Source organism: Schistocerca americana, chromosome 8 (assembly GCF_021461395.2).
Source record: "Schistocerca americana isolate TAMUIC-IGC-003095 chromosome 8, iqSchAmer2.1, whole genome shotgun sequence".
Classification (NCBI taxonomy): Eukaryota; Metazoa; Arthropoda; class Insecta; order Orthoptera; family Acrididae; genus Schistocerca; species Schistocerca americana.
Window position 1 is genome coordinate 68,874,185 of NC_060126.1, and position 21,499 is coordinate 68,895,683.

The following is a 21,499-nucleotide window of genomic DNA, read 5'->3' on the forward strand; positions in this document are numbered from 1 at the left end:
CTCTCAACACGAAAAGCATCTATCAGTAGTCAAGGCCACACAGACACTCTACACACACGCACAAAACCCGAGAAATCGAACATTTTCTCTCTCTTACTATTTTGAATATTTATTGAGTAGTGAAAACGCCTGGTCTTGCCTACTGATGTAATGAATGTTGTGTCTAACCTATCTTAATTTCAGATGACATCACAAAAAACATCGATAATATCCCAGCAAAATCGCTAAAGAGGATGTAAATATCTGCAATTCATGAAATCAAATGTGACACAATGTAATAACCTATAGCGATGTAATGATGATGTAAACATGTTTATGTGCAACTATATTATGTTTATGCTAAGAAAATATGTGACGTGTGTATGTATAATTACTTATTTTTTTAACGGATGTATAGTGTAACTGTTACTATGTAAAAATTGGAACAAAACGAGTGCCAAAAAGACATTGCATAGTGAACCACTGTTCACGGACATTAAGGAACATTACTAACTCTGCAACTACGCGGAAACCTATGTGAAAGAAACTGTTAATGCCATTCATTATGCAGCGTATCTATGTAAACGCGATGAACGATTTCCTTGATTAATAACTACGAACATTTAGGTGAGCTATATTCAGCAAAAAACTGAAAATGTGAAGTGCATAATTCGTGCATCGTCTAGTGACATTACTACAGTACCCAACTTCAAGATGTTAACTGGATTAAATGGACACAAAGTGCCTATCCAGAAAACAACACGACGGGTGGAAGAATTTTGGTTGGAACTTCAGGGAATGAAATGTTCTCGAAATGTGACGGACACTCTTACCTGGACTGTCCAAGGATCGACGCCAGCTATGTGCCGTCCAAGGTTCTGCAACCAAGCTTCCACGGAATGTAAAAAACGAACTGCACGTGGACCAATTACTCGACAGGTCACGTCTGATCTGTAATAAGCAATGCTTTTAGTCACAACCAACTGCATCACTACGACTATAATGGAAATGAGAAATGGACACGCTTATGTATCAATCACGTTGTTATACAACGATGTTACTGTGATCAAAAAACTTTACCACGACGATACTAACCTGTAAAAAATTATTGTGCAGCGGATGAATATGAACTGTAATAACGACACGATGTGTATAGGTCAACGCACCTGAAAAATACGGACATTTTTCTTTGAAGTATTTCAAAACAATACTATGTAACTAAGAACATTCAACAATCTAAGTTGTATTGTGTTATAACAAATATTGTAAATTTAAAACTAAGTTACCTGTCATAGAATGTAGTCTTCATATGTAATCTTGGTTGAATATTTTCTTTGTGCAACGACTGAAAAACGCGCGCACACGAACAATATGAACTGCAATACTGTGCCGCGTGATCTAACTGTACGATATAACGGCAGTGCCGCAGTTACACAGACGCTTCTGCGCATGCGCGCACTCTATCTGCCAACATAAGAACTTTTACGGTGCACCCGCGTCATTCAAATTTTGTATATAATGTGTATAATGTGTAATGTAAGTCATGTAAATAGTTGTAGATAACTTAGATTTTCTTGTGCCTTTAGGTGAATTGCTCGCCTGCAGGTGTGTCCTTTCGCCTCGCAATTCAGGGGGCAATATGAAGGCACATTTGCATGCCGAGCGTGAGTTTCCGCGGAAACGCGAAATATTAATTAAATAAATAATCAGTGACAAATAAATAAAGCCTATGGCACACAACTGCAGCGCTGTGTTGCTGATAAAACAAAAGCACAATTACGTTACTCTTATGTTTGATTAAGAAAGAGAGAGCTCTGGTTGAAGTGGTGTGAAGAGCACGTATTTTATTTTATTGTCTGGCACACCGCCATATTTCATGTTATAGAAGAATACTGCGAGTTGCAACCACACTAGGCACTCGATTCTGTAAAGAATTTTTATTTATAAAAGTAAGTAGGATTATGAACTGTAGGCTTATTCATTGAATATATCTGATTTATCTAACTGTGTAACTTTTTTATGTTTAGTAGACAATCACCTCTGTACGACGTATTGGCATGGCTGGCAAATTATTGTAATATTGAGATTTAGATTATGAGTCCGCACCTACCGCAGCAGTCTTTGGAAACGATTTAATTACGAAGTCCGATTATTTCAGTTTTATTTCACGGTCAACTACGAGTAACATTGCCTTTACGAAAAAGCCATTGTCAAGCGTCTGATAACGAATAATTAAACGTCCACGTTCCAGATAAGCAAAATATTAATTACAATTGCAATCACAATCACCATCATACAGATAGAATAATCAATATCTAAATAACAATATATTTTTATTTATTTATTTTATTTATTTTATAGTTACCATGAGAAAAAGATTGAATAATTAACGAAAGGATAACGTTCTACGAGTCGAGGAGCGGAATGTCAGAAACTTGAACGTGGTAGGGAAACTAGAAAATCTGAAAAGGGGAATGCAAAGGCTCAATCTAGATATAGTAGGGGTCAGTGAAGTGAAGTGGAAGGAAGACAAGGATTTATGGTCAGATGAGTATCGGATAATATCAACAGCAGCAGAAAATGGTATAACAGGTGTAGGATTCGTTATGAATAGGAAGGTAGGGCAGAGGGTGTGTTACTGTGTACAGTTCAATGACCGGGTTGTTCTATTCAGAATCGACAGCAGACCAACACCGACAACGATAATTCAGGTATACATGCTGACGTCGCAAGCTGAAGATGAGCAGATAGAGAAAGTGTATGAGGATATTGAAAGGGTAATGCAGTATGTAAAGGGGGACGAAAATCTAATAGTCATGGGCGACTGGAATGCAGTTGTAGGGGAAGGAGTAGAAGAAAAGGTTACAGGAGAATATGGGCTTGGGACAAGGAATGAAAGAGGAGAAAGACTAATTGAGTTCTGTAACAAGTTTCAGCTAGTAATAGCGAATACCCTGTTCAAGAATCACAAGAGGAGGAGGTATACTTGGAAAAGGCCGGGAGATACGGGAAGATTTCAATTAGATTACATCATGGTCAGACAGAGATTCCGAAATCAGATACTGGATTGTAAGGCGTACCCAGGAGCAGATATAAACTCAGATAACAATATAGTAGTGATGAAGAGTGGGCTGTAGTTCAAGACATTAGTCAGGAAGAATCAATACGCAAAGAAGTGGGATACGGAAGTACTAAGGAATGACGAGATACGTTTGAAGTTCTCTAACGCTATAGATACAGCAATAAGGAATAGCGCAGTAGGCAGTACAGTTGAAGTGGAATGGACATCTCTAAAAAGGGCCATCACAGAAGTTGGGAAGGAAAACATAGGTACAAAGAAGGTAGCTGCGAAGAAACCATGGGTAACAGAAGAAATACTTCAGTTGATTGTTGAAAGGAGGAAGTACAAACATGTTCCGGGAAAATCAGGAATACAGAAATACAAGTCGCTGAGGAATGAAATAAATAGGAAGTGCAGGGAAGCTAAGACGTAATGGCTGCAGGTAAAATGTGAAGACATCGAAAAAGATATGATTGTCGGAAGGACAGACTCAGCATATAGGAAAGTCAAAACAACCTTTGGTGACATTAAAAGTAACGGTGGTAACATTAAGAGTGTAACGGGAATTCCACTGTTAAATGCAGGGAAGAGAGCAGATAGGTGGAAAGAATACATTGAAAGCCTCTATGAGGGTGAAGATTTGTCTGATGTGATAGAAGAAGAAACAGGAGTCGATTTAGAAGAGATAGGGGATCCAGTATTAGAATCGGAATTTAAAAGAGCTTTGGAGGACTTACGGTCAAATAAGGCAGAAGGGATAGATAACATTCCATCAGAATTTCTAAAATCAATGGGGGAAGTGGCAACAAAACGACTATTCACGTTGGTGTGTAGAATATATGAATCTGGCGATATACCATCTGACTTTCGGAAAAGCATCATCCACACAATTCCGAAGACTGACAAGTGCGAGAATTATCGCACAATCAGCTTAACAGCTCATGCATCGAAGCTGCTTACAAGAATAATATACAGAAGAATGGAAAAGAAAATTGAGAATACGCTAGGTGACGATCAGTTTGGCTTTAGGAAAAGTAAAGGGACGAGAGAGGCAATTCTGACGTTACGGCTAATAATGGAAGCAAGGCTAAAGAAAAATCAAGACACTTTCATAGGATCTGTCGACCTGGAAAAAGCTTTCGAGAATATAAAATGGTGCAAGCTGTTCGAGATTCTGAAAAAAGTGGGGGTAAGCTATAGGGAGAGACGGGTCATATACAATACGTACAACAACCAAGAGGGAATAATAAGAGTGGACGATCAAGGACGAAGTGCTCATATTAAGAAGGGTGTATGACAAGGCTGTAGCCTTTCGCCCCTACTCTTCAATCTGTACATCGAGGAAGCAATGATGGAAATAAAAGAAAGGTTCAGGAGTGGAATTAAAATACAAGGTGAAAGGATATCAATGATACGATTCGCTGATGACATTGCTATCCTGAGTGAAAGTGAAGAAGAATTAAATGATCTGCTGAACGGAATGAACAGTCTAATGGGTACACAGTATGGTTTGAGAGTAAATCGGAGGAAGACGAAGGTAATGACAAGTAGTAGAAATGAGAACAGCGAGAAACTTAACATCAGAATTGATGGTCACGAAGTCAATGAAGTTAAGGAATTCTGCTACCTAGGCAGTAAAATAACCAATGACGGTCGGAGCAAGGAGGACATCAAAAGCAGACTCGCTATGGCAAAAAAGGCATTTCTGGCCAAGAGAAGTCTACTAATATCAAATACCGGCCTTAATTTAAGGAAGAAATTTCTGAGGATGTACGTCTGGAGTACAGCATTGTACGGTAGTGAAACATGGGCTGTGGGAAAACCGGAACAGAAGAGAATCGAAGCATTTGAGATGTGGTGCTATAGACGAATGTTGAAAATTAGGTGGACTGATAAGGTAAGGAATGAGGAGGTTCTACGCAGAATCGGAGAGGAAAGGAATATGTGGAAAACACTGATAAGGAGAGGGGACAGGATGATAGGGCATCTGCTAAGACATGAGGGAATGACTTCCATGGTACTACAGGGAGCTGTAGAGGGTAAAAACTGTAGAGGAAGACAGAGATTGGAATACGTCAAGCAAATAATTGAGGACGTAGGTTGCAAGTACTACTCTGAGATGAAGAGGTTAGCACAGGAAAGGAATTCGTGGCGGGCCGCATCAAACCAGTCAGTAGACTGATGACCAAAAAAAAAAAAAAAAAAAACCAATTCCCAGCCTAAACTTCTAGACAGCAAAATTAGTATACCAATCAGCGTACAACGATATATTACAGAAAAAAGCATCAAATACCTATGGGGTGCCGTCATTTCCAGAATGACGTAATCTGAAGAATCAAATAATCATTCAGAGTGTAAACAAATCTCAGCATATGCCATAACACAGTAAAACGTAAAAATTCTTTCAGTCAATGAACCAAAGAAACAGTCGTTCAGTTCACCTTTGGAGGCAAATCTGTGTACATCGGTAATACTTCTCTACCATATGTTAACCCATCTGGTGGCTTTTTGACTCTCTTTGTGCTGGCGTAAGCTGTTGCCAGCACACCGGTCGCCAAAGATGTAGCAAGAAGATCGATAAAAGGTGAATCAAGCGCACCTATCAACAGAGAGAGAGCAGAGATAGACTCGAAAGCAACACGGCACCAAAGCCTTCTCGACCGCCATATTTAGATCGCCGCTGCGGACCCGAGGGCCCGTCAGTCACAGTTCTGAGCAGTCACACAGTCAGTCGCAGTCAGAATCGCAGTCAGTCAAATTCACAGTCTCTAGCTCAGAGTCAGTCATTACCTAGCGACCAGAGTGGTGTATTTCACCAGCAGTGAGGCTAATGTGGACTGTTACGGGAGAGATTGTACCACAATAATTTGCTCAAATACAGCTTTCTGCTCTGGCTAATAAAGAACCCTGTCAATACATGTGTACACATACATGTGTACACATACATGTGTACCAGCCACCACACGACATTGTCTCCCTTGCTTCCCCTGGTACAAGAGTCTACAGTGGCGAGGAGGACACAGTACTCTTAATTAATACATCGTGTCGTAGCTTTTCCATCTGAGTCTCATAATTATACACAGTACTGCTTTTACATTTTATAGCTAGCCTTTTCCTTAAATCAACTGTCGAAATAAAACTGTGTAGCTTTTCAATAGAAATAAACGTAAGTCTATTTTCACACCCTTTCACTGACTTATCCCTTAATGAAACTCATAGCTCAAAATTAATAATTTTCTCATCAGAACCAAGCATTTCACATAAATACATTAGTTACACATCATTATTATAATGTTCTCTCTAATTACATCCAAACCTGGAACCGCGCGACCGCTACGATCGCAGGTTCGAATCCTGCCTGGGGCATGGATATGTGTGATGCCCTTAGGTTAGTTAGGTTTAAGTAGTTCTAAGTTCTAGGGGACTGATGACCTCAGATTTGAACATCCAAACCGTTAGCAAATTTCATTCAGATACTTCTCCCACCGATCAAGCTGCATTAGTTTATAATATTTTTTTCCAAACAGTTTCTTTATATACAACAGACAATGAATAGTTTCCTGCACTTAATGTTGAAAATCCGTTTCCATTTGAAACCTCAAATACAGCAGTTTCACTTTCCTCTGCCAATACTCGTCATTAAAAAAATTAACTCACTATTGTCTCACCATAAGTGTGATTTACTCCACTTAAAACATCCATTTCTACATTATCACTATATAAATTAATTACAACGTCATCGATCTTAACCATATCGGGTACATGAAGATTTTTAACATTAACTACAGTATTTTTTCCATCCCAAACCAAATTCCACTAGAACATTTGACAGCTTCTGCCCTGATTTGAAAGAAATCTTTGAGTCACGCTTTAACAGTTTAGTTTGTGCGACTTGGATACGATTATTTTGATGTTCACATTTTAGTTCATTTATTGGTTCAAATGGCTCTGAGCACTATGGGACTTAACATCTGAGGTCATCAGTCCCCTAGAACTTAGAACTACTTAAACCTAACTAACCTAACGACATCACACACATACAAGCCCGAGGCAGGATTCGAACCTGCGACCATAGTGGTCGCGCGGTTCCAGACTGAAGCGCCTAGAACTGCTCGGCCACACCGGCCGGCTTCATTTATTGAATTTACTAACTGACTACTCAGTTTACTTTTCAGATCAGCCTGCAAAATTTTGTCATTTATTTCTTTTTTAGATTGCTTATAATTTTTTTTTATTTTCTTTTAGGTCTCGCACAACATTTCAATTTCCTTCCCCGTTAATCCAAAATTATACCTCCCAATGTTTTTGTCCTAGTTTACAATTTAATTTTGTCGTATTTGAATTTCTTAACAGTTCAAAATTTAAAATATATGTATATAATTTTATACGCAATTTTTCCCCAAAATTTTCACTTCACTCACTCATAAAAAACGATAAAAAAGTAATTTTGGCTACTTATGTCTCTTAACTTCTACGAGGCAGAAAACGATGAGGTTCAAGAGGCTGAGCCCAGTTTATAATAACGTCTAATTTTTTCGTTTTATTTCCAAATCATAATCCAAAATATCCTTCAGTAGGTTGAAATACACTGAAGCAGTATAAGAATTGAAAGCTTAGTTACGAAAAATGGAATGTACAATTGTATTACGATAAGAATTAATAATACCAGTCACCTACAAGATATTGTCTAAGTCATTACTGAACAGAGCCGAACCTCAATTGGACGCAGAAGTTGGAGATTACCAAGGTGGTTTTAGAAAAAGATATTCTTGTGCTGAACAGACCCTTAACTTCAAGTCAGTATTAAGTCAAATTAAACTAGCGAATAAACAGTACTTAGTTATTTTCGTTGACTTCAAGAATGCATACGATTCAATCGACAGACATACTCTTATGAGAATTTTGCAGGAAATTGGCCTGGACCAGAAAACCCACAGCCTTAAGAAAAAGAACCTAAATAACACTAGATCACGAGTAAAGTTCAGGGGAACACTTTCAGAATGCTTTGAGATAAAGACAAGAGTTAGACAGGGAGATGGACTTTCACCTCTTCTCTTCAACTGTGAACTGGACAAGGTGATCAGAGAGTGGCGAAAAGAAATGGAAGTACAAAATATACAGAGCGCTATTTACCTGGGACACAAACGGAATGGACTAGTAGTAGACTGTTTATCTTTCGCAGATGATCTGACATTTATAGCAAGCTCAGTGGAAGTAGCAGTAAAGTAGCTCAATATGCTCAAACTCCAGGCTGCCGAGGTAGGACTTCAACTGTCACTAGAAAAGACAAAATACCTCTCCAATATCAGTGATACTCCCAGTTAACTACATCTGGAGCGAGGTCAAATTGGGAAAGTTTTAAGTATCTAGGAGAATTGTTGGAACCTAATCTATCAGAAGGAACATCACTAACAGCTCGCATTAATAAGTTACAATTAGCTTATCGATTAACCAAGAACATCTATAATAAGAAATGCCTATCTCGCAATTCCTAACTAAAACACTACCAAACAGTTATCCGCCCTAAAGCTCTATATGCCTCAGAATGCTTGAATCTGAACAGTAAAGGCTTGACTGATAGAGATCCAGGAGAGAAAGATCCTGAGAAAAGTTCTGGGACCGATTAAAACAGATGGTGAGTACAGAAGACAATCAAACCAGGAGCTATACAATCAAACTGAAAAAATCAAAGATGTAGCCAGGAAGAGACGTCTCACTTTCTATGGACATATCAGAAGCATGGATCAAACATGACTGATCAATCGACTTCTCAACTACTGGAAGAGCAGGAAGACCGTGACATCATGGCTGGTAGAAGTCAAGAAAGAACTGAACAAAACCGAAAGTGACATTAGAAACCGAGCACTTCTCAGAAGGATACTAAAAGAAAAGAGGTTTCAGGACAGATCACCCCGTAAAAAGGCCAGCGCCCTTTGGACAAAGGAGGGAAAGGAGGAACATAGCCAGAGAATGTGGTATTACTGGGCAAACATCACTCCCCTCTCCAAGCTGAAAAGTTGAATATCGTGGTTCTTAGCTGGGCCATTCGAGAGAAGAAGAGGAAGATGTATGCATCATATGGCTCAATTGGAAAATCTTGATCTGATTCATTTTTAAAGTTGATTGGTCTACAACTGAAGAAAACCTTCTGTTTTTATGTATTTCAACATTCTTGCACAAAATTGAAATAGTGCATTGTAAGGAATGGCTTAAGCCTGCTCTTAAATACTGGCTCTGGAGTAATACTTATTTGTTCTAATGTGTTATTATACAACTTGATGCTACATTCAATTAGACTAATGTGCAAAAAAATATTTGGTGTATATCTGACTCTCCTCTCGTAACATAATTATGTATATTCTTGTTCTGCATTAGTTTACTGGTTTTCATGGGAAGACAAAAATACATGGAAATTTCTCTTTTAATCTTGCTTGAATACAGTTCTAATTACATTGCTTAATTGAAGCTGAGACAAGTAATTTTTTAACATTAACAACTTGATTGCGTTGACCCACCCAGCGAGTCTTCACACAGAGTCGTCTGCTGTTACAGAAAACTTTATATGCTAGATCCAGAGAATAATACACTAATACTGCCAGCAAATAGAATACATTTTAAGGTGGTTATCTGCTCCATGTGGTGTGCCGCATAGGCTAGAAAGAGTAATGGGCCCATGTTTGAAGTTCTGAGTATCTCTACAATTTATTGGCAATTCATGTGAAAGAAATAATCTGTTTCTCATTTTATTCTAAACATTTGCTTTACACTCAAATAATACCTTCTGTCTGCTGTTTCTCAAACCAGCTGTGTACTATAAATCTTTCTAATTATTGATACGTTTATTACAGCATCATTATGAATAGCGATTTTTGAAATGTCAGTCTTAGCCACCACAAGCATTATTTTTATTTATAAAATGCTTAGCCTATCCAGCGGAACTTCGTTCATAAAAAAGTTTCCACGGTACGTTAATGAATATGAAGTTAAGTTGATAATTGGAATCTTTCTCTACTGCTATAATATAACGGTGCTCAAATTTATTTATAATTCACAAAAGAAGTACCACCAAGTGTGGTATGACTAAAAGTAACTCGCAACTGAAAATGATCTCGATGTCAATTTTATATCATTAATTCGTAACCAATGTTCAGTAACATAAATCATATCAGCCTTTACTTCATTCTGAAGTAGTACTCCGAACATTGTAATCTTGTTTCTAAGATGCTGGATATTATGATGCAAAAGGGTGTTTGATCCCTCAGATTATGCTGTTTCAGTACACATTTATAAAGGAAAAAAGATCTTCAGCTTTATTCTCATTAGCGGTTATTATTTTTAGATCGTCGACGAGAGCAGTGTTTACTTATGACCATTTTAATTACATCGTTTCCTTTGCCTCCACTCTTATAGCTCGAAATTGATTTTCCACTGTGTAAGGTGATTTATACAGGTTTTAATAGCTCCCCTCCCATCGTCACTGTTGTCTTTAGTTTACACTACTTCGTAATTGGCGTTTGTCTACGGCTAAGCTGACTTTTAAATGTTTCAGCTGGTCTCCTTCTTCGTCACTGTTCTTATCATCTTAAACCACACTGTAAATTGCGTTGATCTGTCATTTCTGTAGACCGTTAAGTTTGGCTTTCTGAAAGTGGGTACTTCTTTTTGTAATATGCTTGATTCTAGAACCGTTCAGATTTCGTGACTTACGTAGGATCAAGATGTGAACATTGTGACGAAGTGTAATGTTCACGACAAGTACATTTATTTGAAGTAGCTGGTATACGTATTTTGTGTGATTGCTTTGTAGCTGCCATTAACGTCTCTCGAAGCTTCAAGCAGCACTACAAAATCGACATTTTTCAAACTCATTACTGCGGCAGCTTTTTTTGCTTTCTTGTTCGGCATAATGAAACTCCTGGCCTTACAAAGCCGAACGCCTTTAATTTGCACCTTCCTGTTAGCTCTGAAGGAATTCAACAACTATGACTGACAAATAACACACAAATGTTTTCTTCCGTGTCCAACTTTATTATAAAGCTATTTTCAACGAGTTTTCCTGTCCTTTACAACTGTTTGTGAGGTTCTTTGCGAAATACACTTTCCGAAGTAAAGATTTTGAAATCAGACCTAGCTTACGAGTCGCTTAATGGTTTCTCTCGCCTTTGGACATGATTTTCTAGTTTTCTGCCTTACTCCGTCAATCTTTATTTTCTCCAACTAATATTTTTACCAGACCTTCTACAGAAACGGATTCAAGTTTCAAATCGTTTTCAGAGTCTCTCCTTTCTGCTAGACTATTTCATCAGAACACTCAAATTCACAAGCTTCATTAACTTTTGTTTCCATTTGCAACTAATAACTACTTCACTGAAGGTTTTTTATCATTTTCACTGTCCATGCATAGCACAACTGTACTGCATCATCACGTTTTCGATTATATTTTGAACGCAGTCTAGTTCTTTTTTAATTTATGGAAAACTGGAAGCACTGCATGACACATGTTACTGCTACCTGCCACCTCCTTCTTGTATACAGCAGCCAATATGAGAAATGGCATTGTTATTTTCCTTTCCTCTGAAAAGTACTGGAAAAGTAGTCACTTACCTTAAAACTTTGAGCTGTTGTGACAACAGTGCAGGAAGAGTTACCATTATTTCGAACTGCAGTGGAGTATGGTGTTTGTGTTGTATGTAGTTGTTGATGATGAGAAGGGAGGGAGTGAAACTAGGTGATGACACACAGCCTACTCCTTTCGAATAGCATCAAGGGGGCCACCAAGCGTAAGGTCCCCATCCGACATACGGATCACCATCATCAGTATCGCACGAGCTCACTTGATGAGACACTGCGGAGAGGTTTGGCATTTAATCCAGTACATTGGCGCGAAGCCATACACCAATGCCGGCCAAATACTGGAAGTGAAACTTCTTTCCACCGCCAGGATTGTAACCAGCTCCCCCCAGGTGGAGCACCACCGCACCAACGAACGATAGCGGACTCGGACAAGGAGGCAGATTGTGAGAATCCTCTCATTAAAAAGAAAAAAAACAAAATAAATGATACCATTAAGGTAGCAGAAGTAATTAATAATCACGTCCTGAAGGTATCTCAGAAGACTTGCATAGGTACTTCAAGGGATAAAGTAATGAAACAGGTATAAGAAGGAATGTCACATCAAAATAGCCAAAACACAATTATTCAATGACCTATCAGACAGATTAAGAACGTCATGAATTCCCTCATAACCGCCGGCCGCTATGGTCGAGCGGTTCTAGGCAGTTCAGTCTGGAACCGCGCTGCTGCTACGGTCGCAGTTTCGAATCCTGCTTGGGGCATGGATGTGTGTGATGTCCTTAGGTTAGTTAGGTTTAAGTAGTTCTAAGTCTAGGGGACTGATGACCTCAGATGTTAAGTCCCATAGCACCTAGAGCCATTTGAACCATTTTTGAACCCTCAAAACCAAAAACTCACACATAGCTGACAACATCTCAAGTAAAATACTGAAATCTTATTACTCACATAAATTCAATCTAATCAGTCACATTTGTAATCTAATACTATCACTCTTAATACTTTCAGACAAATTGAAATGTGTTACTGTTAGACACCTTTGCAGGAAAGGTAGTAAGATAGGTATTGAATAAAATCTTCTCGGTTCACATGGAGTGTCACAGACAACAAAACACTCGGACTTTCGACGGCTGTTCAAAAATGGTTCAAATGGCTCTGAGCACTATGGGACTTAACATCGGAAGTCATCAGTGCCCTAGAATTTAGAACTACTTAAACCTAACTAACGTAAGGACATCACACACATCCGTGCCCGAGGCAGGATTCGAACCTGTGACTGTAGCGGTGCCAGATTGGAGCGCCTAAAACCTCTCGCTCACAGCGACCGACTCGACGGCTGTCTCTGTCATCGGCATCAGAAGTGAAAAAACCACTGACCGCCAGGCGTGGCACAGTGTTACGCTTATATCGGTGAGACTGTAGCGTCTACAATCTTACATAGAGCGCCGAAATGCCACACGAGAGGAAAGGCTAGATGGACAGCTCGCAGCAGCTCTGGCCCGCTGCAGGACCAGTGACATCGCGCGGCACAACTGAAACTACCGCTCCCACCACTCCACAAGCATCGAGCATTCGTGTTTCCTTCGCTCGATATCCAGAGACAGGTCCCATCCCTACTAAGTGTGTACCCTTCATCTCTGTGCAAATTGTTGCGGTTTATTTTAATCTCGGCCGTCTGTTTTATGACAGTCCCCCAACGTGATGATATACGAGCAAAGATTCTAGTCTTTTCAAATTATATTCTATGCCCGTTTTGCAGGAAAGAGACAGTTACGGTCGACTTCTCAAGCTCCTTTGTTTAACATGACGCTCCTACTCAGTACAATGCTCAATGAGCCGTGGCGGCTCGGTTTGCTGGCCTGGCCGTCAGCTATCTTGTGGCGTATCTTTGGTTTTCCTGGTTGAGGCGTGGAGGCTCGGCGCGACGAGGGTGACTTGTGAACGGCAGGTGACGGAAGGAAGACGACTGGAGCATCAGTGCCTGGCGGCGGTGTTTGGTTGGGCAGATTTGGGATGGACAGCGCGTGTACCCAGCCGGATCGCCGAGCGACTTGTCGAATGTTGGGCAGCCGCTAGAGGTGCCGAAGGTCGCGCTCTGGAGCTCTGGTAACGGGGGCCTCCGTCTGTTATTTGAAAAGGAGTTAAAAGGATAATTGACGGTGGGAATACTGCACCGTAACATACTGCCTACGGATATTCTGACCCTGTGCTTAATTGTTTAAAGGAAAATTGGCGCAGTATTATTGTGTCGTGTTCAGTGAATAACATGTATTTGTTTGTTGTGCAGTGTGCCTTAGCTTGAGAGTGGCCAATGGTTGTTAGTGCGTCTTCTTTGAAGCCACGTGATTCTGTTAACTGGTAAACCACTTGTGTCTACCCTCTTGGAGTGCGATGTTATGAATTGAAGTGGTAACACCTGTGAGTGCCACTATACCCGGTGGCAATGTCATGGTACTGGGTATGAATTTGAAATCTAATTGTGATGTAGAAAAGTGTATTTATTCTAACCTATGTTGATGTGTTTTAGTCATAACTGAATTACGTAGGACTAGTATTGAGTGAAATTTTCTGCCTTGCTTAAGGGTTAATTGCAACTGCTCTGTTTGTACCTGCAACTTGTCAGTTGCATGTACTCGCTTATCATCTTACCTAGACTGAGACGTATGTATTTATTGTGTACAACAAAATCCATTGTAATTATCTGTCGCCGGCCGCTGTGGCCGAGCGGTGCTAGGCGCTTCAGTCCGGAATCGCGCTGCTGCTACGGTCGCAGGTTCGAATCCTGCCTCGGGCATGGATGTGTGTGGTGTCGTTAGGTTAGTTAGGGTTAAGTAGTTGTAAGTCTAGGGGACTGATGACCTCAGATGTTAAGCCCCATAGTGCTTAGAGCCATTTTTTCCATCTGTCAATCGTAGCGAGTTTCCCCCAATCTGATTAAAAGTCTTGTGAAGGCGTATATATGTTAGTTTATTTATTTAAGTTTGGCTTTAACTAATTATTTTATCTAAGTTTAGGAGTTGTATTTACCTTGCTAAAGCGAGTCTCATCACTTGTGAGTGTATATTCTGTTATTTTTTGAGAGTGCTGCCTCGCGTGTGACCAATGTTACCAGCTGATAGCAAAACATTCGAGTCTTCCTTGGTGGTCTGCTGCCGCGTCATCTGGGCCCCTACCTTGGCGGCATCCTGCCCAACGCCCGAGGTCTAAGTTATTGCCGCGGGAGCGCTTTGCCGCGTCGTCTGTCATACCCAGAAAAAGCTGAGTAGTTGTCTTGTTCCCTGGAGCTACATCTGGGTTGAACGACTGGCGCTAGGGTTGTAGGCTAGCGAGTTTCGCGGAATTAACTCATGAACGTCTGTAAATTACGATTCAAATTTCATTCTTACTGTTATAAACTCAGATGCTTTGTGTTTACTGAATACTGTTCTCTCTTGCTTATATTGGTAAATTTCAACTGTTTGTCACTTTATTTGTCACTATAATTCTGATGGCCTCCATTTTGTTATTAATCTGGAATTTAACTGATCAGTATACTTTTCTTAAATAAACGTTAATTTGGTGAAAACGACGAACTATCTTAACGATCTCCCTTCCACGTGTTGATGTTTCATCCTTACATATCCTGAACTTATTACCTGGGTATCACTCAGAAACTCCGTAAATACGAGGACGTGCTGAAAAGTAATGCCTCTGAACTTTTTAATCTGTTCTCAATTACGGCTGATGCACTGCATGTCACGTATATTACTCCGTCGCCTTCTCCACTTCGCTAACGCAAGTTGCGACCCTCTGCCGTTCGAGGGCTCAGAAATGTAGTGCGTAACGTGGCGGTGAATGACGCAAGTATGGCGCTGTGTGAGAGACCCTCCGGAAACTGAAAGCACAAATTCTAAGAGTTCGTCCTCTATGAAACTCGCAATGCCAGCCCACGCAAGAGTGCTGCAACATCTGCTACAATCCGACGCCTCCGGTTCACTGTCTTCTATCACAATCCGTATAGTTACGACTTGGCACCATCCAATTTTTACCTGTATCCAAAACTTAAAGAACGGCGTCGAGGACTTCAGTTTTATAGTGATGAAGCAGAGTAAGCAGAGGTGAGGTTGTGGCTGAGTCACCGAAGTCAAATATTCTACAGTAACGTTATCAACAAACTGGTCTCTCGTCGGGAGAAACGTCTTCATAGCCAGGGTGACTATGTTGGAAAATGAGTATGTAGACATGAAGAATAAAGATGTAGAGTGGTAGTAAAGTTTGTTTTATTTAGAAAGCTTAAGACTTTTCACAAAAAAATCGGAGACATTAGTTTCCAGCACACCCTCTTAATTTGAAGTAAAGAGATGTTACCACATTCACAGGGTACACCATACACAATGGGCATTGGTAGAGCTTTGTCTTCTTCAACATACGAGGTGATTCACCAAGATATGCAAATATTTTAATATATTATTGTACCAATAGAACTAAAGATAAAAGTTCATATAAACATAGGTCCTCAAATGTTTAGTTACGGATTTACGGCTAATAAAAGATTTTGCCTGAAATTTAGCAACTTCGCTAATATGAAGCCATCTCAATACTCTACTAGGTTAAAGTGAAGCACGATTTCCATTTATTTTGCTCTTATTGGTCTAGTGAATGTAATAAAACATGTCCCAAACGTGTATCTGCAGAATTTATCCAGAACATCCAGAGAAACCAAGATTATTATACAAGTAAATTTGTTTACATTCCATTAAGAATGTAGAAACGCTTATGTCATTGTTGGCAACCGTTAGTGAGTTGTTTCAGTCGTTTCCTAACCTTGTCACGAGTTAGTTTTCTGTATTGTTCAGTAAAAGAACATAATAACAACAGTGTATTGAAGTGAAACCACATACTAACTGTTGTAATTTGTAGATTATTTATGAAATAGAGATGCCTTTCAAATTTAGGGCAGAGGAATACGTCGATATGGTGTTTATTTATGGCAAGTGTGTTGGTAATGCTACGGTTGCAGTTAACGACTATCTCGTATGTTATCCAAATCGGAGTATTGCGAATGCACGAACCATTAGGGAGTATTTCCATTGTTACGGGAAACAGGTTCTCTACCTAGCGTTCATAATCAGCACGAACGCTCCATACGTGAAGACGATGATGGGGATATTATGGATCCTGCTGAACGTAGCCCGAGTACCAGTACATGACGTACCTCCCACCGATTAGACATTTCACAATCTAGGTATGGCGTACACTGAAGTACAATTATCTGTATCCTTACCATTAACTAAAAGTGCATCATATACATCCGGGAGATCTTGCCCTTCGCTTCGAATTGTGCAACTGGTTCAATACTAATTGGCGGTTACACAAATACATTTTATTTACTGATGCACAGTTTAATCGAGATGGTGTGAACAATTTACATAACGAGCACATATGGTCTGAATCAATCCCATATGCAACAGTGCAATGCAATTTACTGCAGAAATATAGCACAAATGTGTGGTATGGTATAACAAACACACACTTTATGGGACCATTCATTTTCCCAGGACGTCTAACTGGCGAGACGTACTTTCAGTTCCTTCAAGAAGAAATGCCCCGCTTGCTCGAAGACGTTCCACTTGCTACGCGATTGCAAATGTATTTTCAACATCACGGCGCGCATCCACATTTCACCAACGTCGCTACTACACATTGAAGAACATTTTCCCCAGAAATGGATTGGTGGTGTTGCTATACGTCTGTGGCCACCCAGATCGCCAGATTTAACACCAATGGATTTGTGTGTGTGTGTGTGTGTGTGTGTGTGTGTGTGTGTGTGTGTGTAATCTTATGGAACTTAACTGCTAAGGTCATCAGTCCCTAAGCTTACACACTACTTAACCTAAATTATCCTAAGGACAAACACACACACCCACGCCCGAGGGAGGACTCGAACCTCCGCCGGGAGTAGCCGCACAGTCCTTGACTGCAGCGCCTTAGACCGCTGGATTTTTGTGTATGGGGATGGATGAAAGACATAGTTTAGGAGGACAAAGTCAATACACTTGGAGCATTACTTGCTCGCATTATGAATGTAATAGACGAAATTAAAAACAACCTTGTGAAACTGAAACGAACAACAAAATCTGCTCAAACATGTGCAGCTAAGTGCACTGAACTCGGTGGAAACATTTTTGAACATTTATGGTGAATGTATTGTGAAATTGTATGTACACTGTACAACTTCCTTAAAACAGAGCTTTGTTTCTTCCGGTTTAACATGGATTCACGTGTGCTATCATATTAAAAAAAGCAGATTATCTGACACATTCATACAGCTTCAGTTAACGTTATTACCATCATTTTTCCTAAATTAAATTCTCAGCAACTTCTGTTGGAAACATCGTGCAATTGTCTGGAATTTAAAAAACAAATTGGGCCAAGTAGTTAATAAATTAAAAATTGTACGAAATTGAGTCTTTGCTTCTCTGGATGTTCTGGAAAGCTACTGCAGGGACACATCTGAGACACGTTTCATTAGATTCAGTAGATGAACAACAACAAAATAAATGGAAATCGTGCTTTACTTTAACCTCGTACAGTTTTGCGATGAGTTCATATTAGCGAAGTTGCTAAATTTAAGGCAAAATCTTTTATCATCCGTAACTCCGTAACTAAATATTTTCGGACCTATGTGAACTTTTTTCTTTAGTTTTACTTGTAGAATAACATACTAAAATATTTGCTTATCTTCGTGAATCACCCTATATGTTGTGTCTTAACAGCAGGTCAGAACACTGGTCTCAGTCCATGTCTCTGTAGCAAACATCCTGAGTTGTTGCTTGTTGCCCCGCAGTGTGGAAGGAATGTAGCCGGCGTGGCGTCTTCCGCCGATTCACTCGGCAGCCGAAAGGATCTGCAACGTCTCCGGCGCCGCAGTCATTCTCAGATGCTACAATTTAGGGTGCAGGTGATCGTCGTGAGAAATAGTTTTTTCCCTGTGTGCTAACGTGTTCAGGACCGCTTTCTCGTGGTGGAAACTATTGGCATCCAAATACTAATCAGTGTACATTGATTTCCTGCACACTGAATGACGAACCTGGCCTCCCGCCTTCTACTCAACTGAAACGTCCGAAAACGGTAGCTCGCCGTCCCCTTCCACTCCGATAGCGATCTTAATGTCGTGATAGACACCAATCGTGATCGAGCAACTACTGCAGTGCATTTCCACCGTGAGTTCGTGTCGGGAAGGTGTCGTCACTGTACCACGGGAAGCAAGACGGACGCAGCGTCAGAGAATTCAGGGCCTATTGCTCAGAGTACCCCATGAAGAAGTGTGCGACGGCTGGAGACAGTGGGGATCTCATCGCTGTGCCGTCTGTCATCTCACAATATTCACTGCAGTACAGGAAGCACATCATCAGTAAGAACTGATAGAACGGCTTGACGATCGCAGCTGGGAACTGTTGGGTCAGAAGATCCAGCGTGTATTGCACCGGCACCCTCGTAAAAAGTGACGCTACGTCCAGACTAACCATTGTGATTTCCCTAAATCGCTTGTGATAAATGCACAGTTGGTTCCTGTAATAGGGCACGGCCGACTTCCTTCCCAGTACTTACCTGATCCGATGGAACCGATGACTTTGCTGCTTCCCCTCCCCCGACTCAAACAACCAACCAGACTAACCATTAAGTCAGTTTAGCACGTCATCGTTTTCTAAAGGTCTCAACAAACATTTTCAAGTTATCGACATGGTGTTCACAATGTGCCAATTTGGGTGCTTGTTACTGTGCTAGAGATTTTGGTAGTCTGTAGGTGGGCGAACTGATTGCACTAACAAGTGTCTTACAGGGATGCCTTTCTTATGTATCTTCGGTAGTCTATAAACCCTGGGACGTCTAGCGGCACGAGGCACTAATTTCTTCAGAAGTCTGTCTGATGCACCAGAGTCCTGATACACTAGAGTCTTTTAATAACTTCCCCGTCTTTCCGACGATGGCCTGCACTGGACTGCGACTAAGCTTCTCGTATGTATTATCCTATAAAAATCTATCTCCTATAGATAGTAAACTCTGAGGACACAAGACAAATATTAATAATTATCGACCTATCTCACTTAACTTCTGCTTAACCTTATTCCTGAGCGAACCACAGCACATGTCTCTCAAAATAAGATACTTAGTAACAATTTGTATTTCAGTTAAGGATTATATAAAATTTAAATTAAAAAATATTGGGAACTAGTCCTTTTGGTGACTAGTAAAAAACATTTGATTGAGCATTTCACAGTATTCTCTGACAGAAGTTAAATAATTAAGATATAAGAGACTTTCTAGATAACTGGTTACCATCTTATTTAACTAAACCAATGCAGAATTTTGTATTAAAAATGGAGTGTGAACAATTAAATGGCATCTTGAGAAAGGGAATAATAACTCCAGGTATACCACAGGGATCGATATTTGGTCTCCCTCTGTTCTTGCAATACGTAAATGACCTGCTATAACATATCCTGAAGTTGGAATAATTATTTTTGCCGATAACGTAAGTATTGCAATCAATCCTAACGGAGAAACTTCTACACTTGAAAATTTAAGTAATATTAAAATTGAATAACTGGTTTTTGTCAAATGAATTGTCACTGAACTTCGATAAAATTGAGTTCTGCTCAGGGCCTGACCACACCATTAAAAATAATGCAAGAGGGAAAATCACTAAATGAAACAGAATATTCGAAATTATTAGGTGCTTATACTGACAAGAACCTGAACTTGACGACATATGTTACAGGTCAAATGGTTCAAATGGCTCTGAGCACTATGCGACTTAACTTCTGAGGTCATCAGTCACCTAGAACTTAGAACTAATTAAACCTAACTAACCTATGGACATCACACACATCCATGCCCGAGGCAGGATTCGAACCTGCGACCGTGCGGTCACGCGGTTCCAGACTGAAGCGCCTAGAACCGCACGGCCACACTGGCCGGATGGTTACAGATCATCTTAAATGTCTGTGCTCTACAAGTACTGCGTTATGATAGTACCATATTTTGCAGATGAAAATTACAGTTAACTTATTTTTCCTGTTTTAGTTTGATAATGTCATGCGGCATCAAAATATGATGTAATTCGTTGTGGAGAAAGAATATATTTGCTTCACACAAGTGTGTGATGAAGATAATGTATGGCATTAATTCTAGAAACCGTTCCCGACAGTCCTTTTATCATATGGGTAGACAGACATCAGCACCACAGTACCGTTACTCACCAATGAAGTTGACTGTAAACAATCAAACTCAATTTTTGAACAACAGTAACTCTCATGAATGTAATACTAGAAGGACAAATGACCTGTATTATTGATCACTGAGCCTTAGTATGGCACAGGAAGCTATTCAGCTAAATAAACATTTGACTACTTACTCAAGGTAAAGATGTAAAAAATCTAACAGATAGTAAAAAGCTGATTTTAATCACAACCAGAACTAACATCTGTTTGACGACTCCTACTGCCCTATAGACGAATGCCTGTATGTGTAATAATATGGTGTGTTGGTGTGTGAGTGTGGGTGGGGGGACAGGGTGCAGCATAGAGTAGAGAGAGAGAGAGAGAGTGAACATAGTTAAGCATAAAATGAATCACAGCATGAAAAAGAACTGTAACTGGAGAAAATCATTCAAACACTTAGTAAGGTGCCATATTCTTCACTGATAAACTGCTTTATAACGGTAAAACTGACTCACTACACATCACAGTAAGAGGATGGCACTATGATCAATGGCATATGGGGGTAAATGTCTAGCTACCTGTTAGTGTACATTAACAAGTTAGTTTTTAGGCATGTATCTCTATGACAATACCTTTTATTTATTTCACATCCCTTACGGCTCCATCTCATAATAAAATCTACATT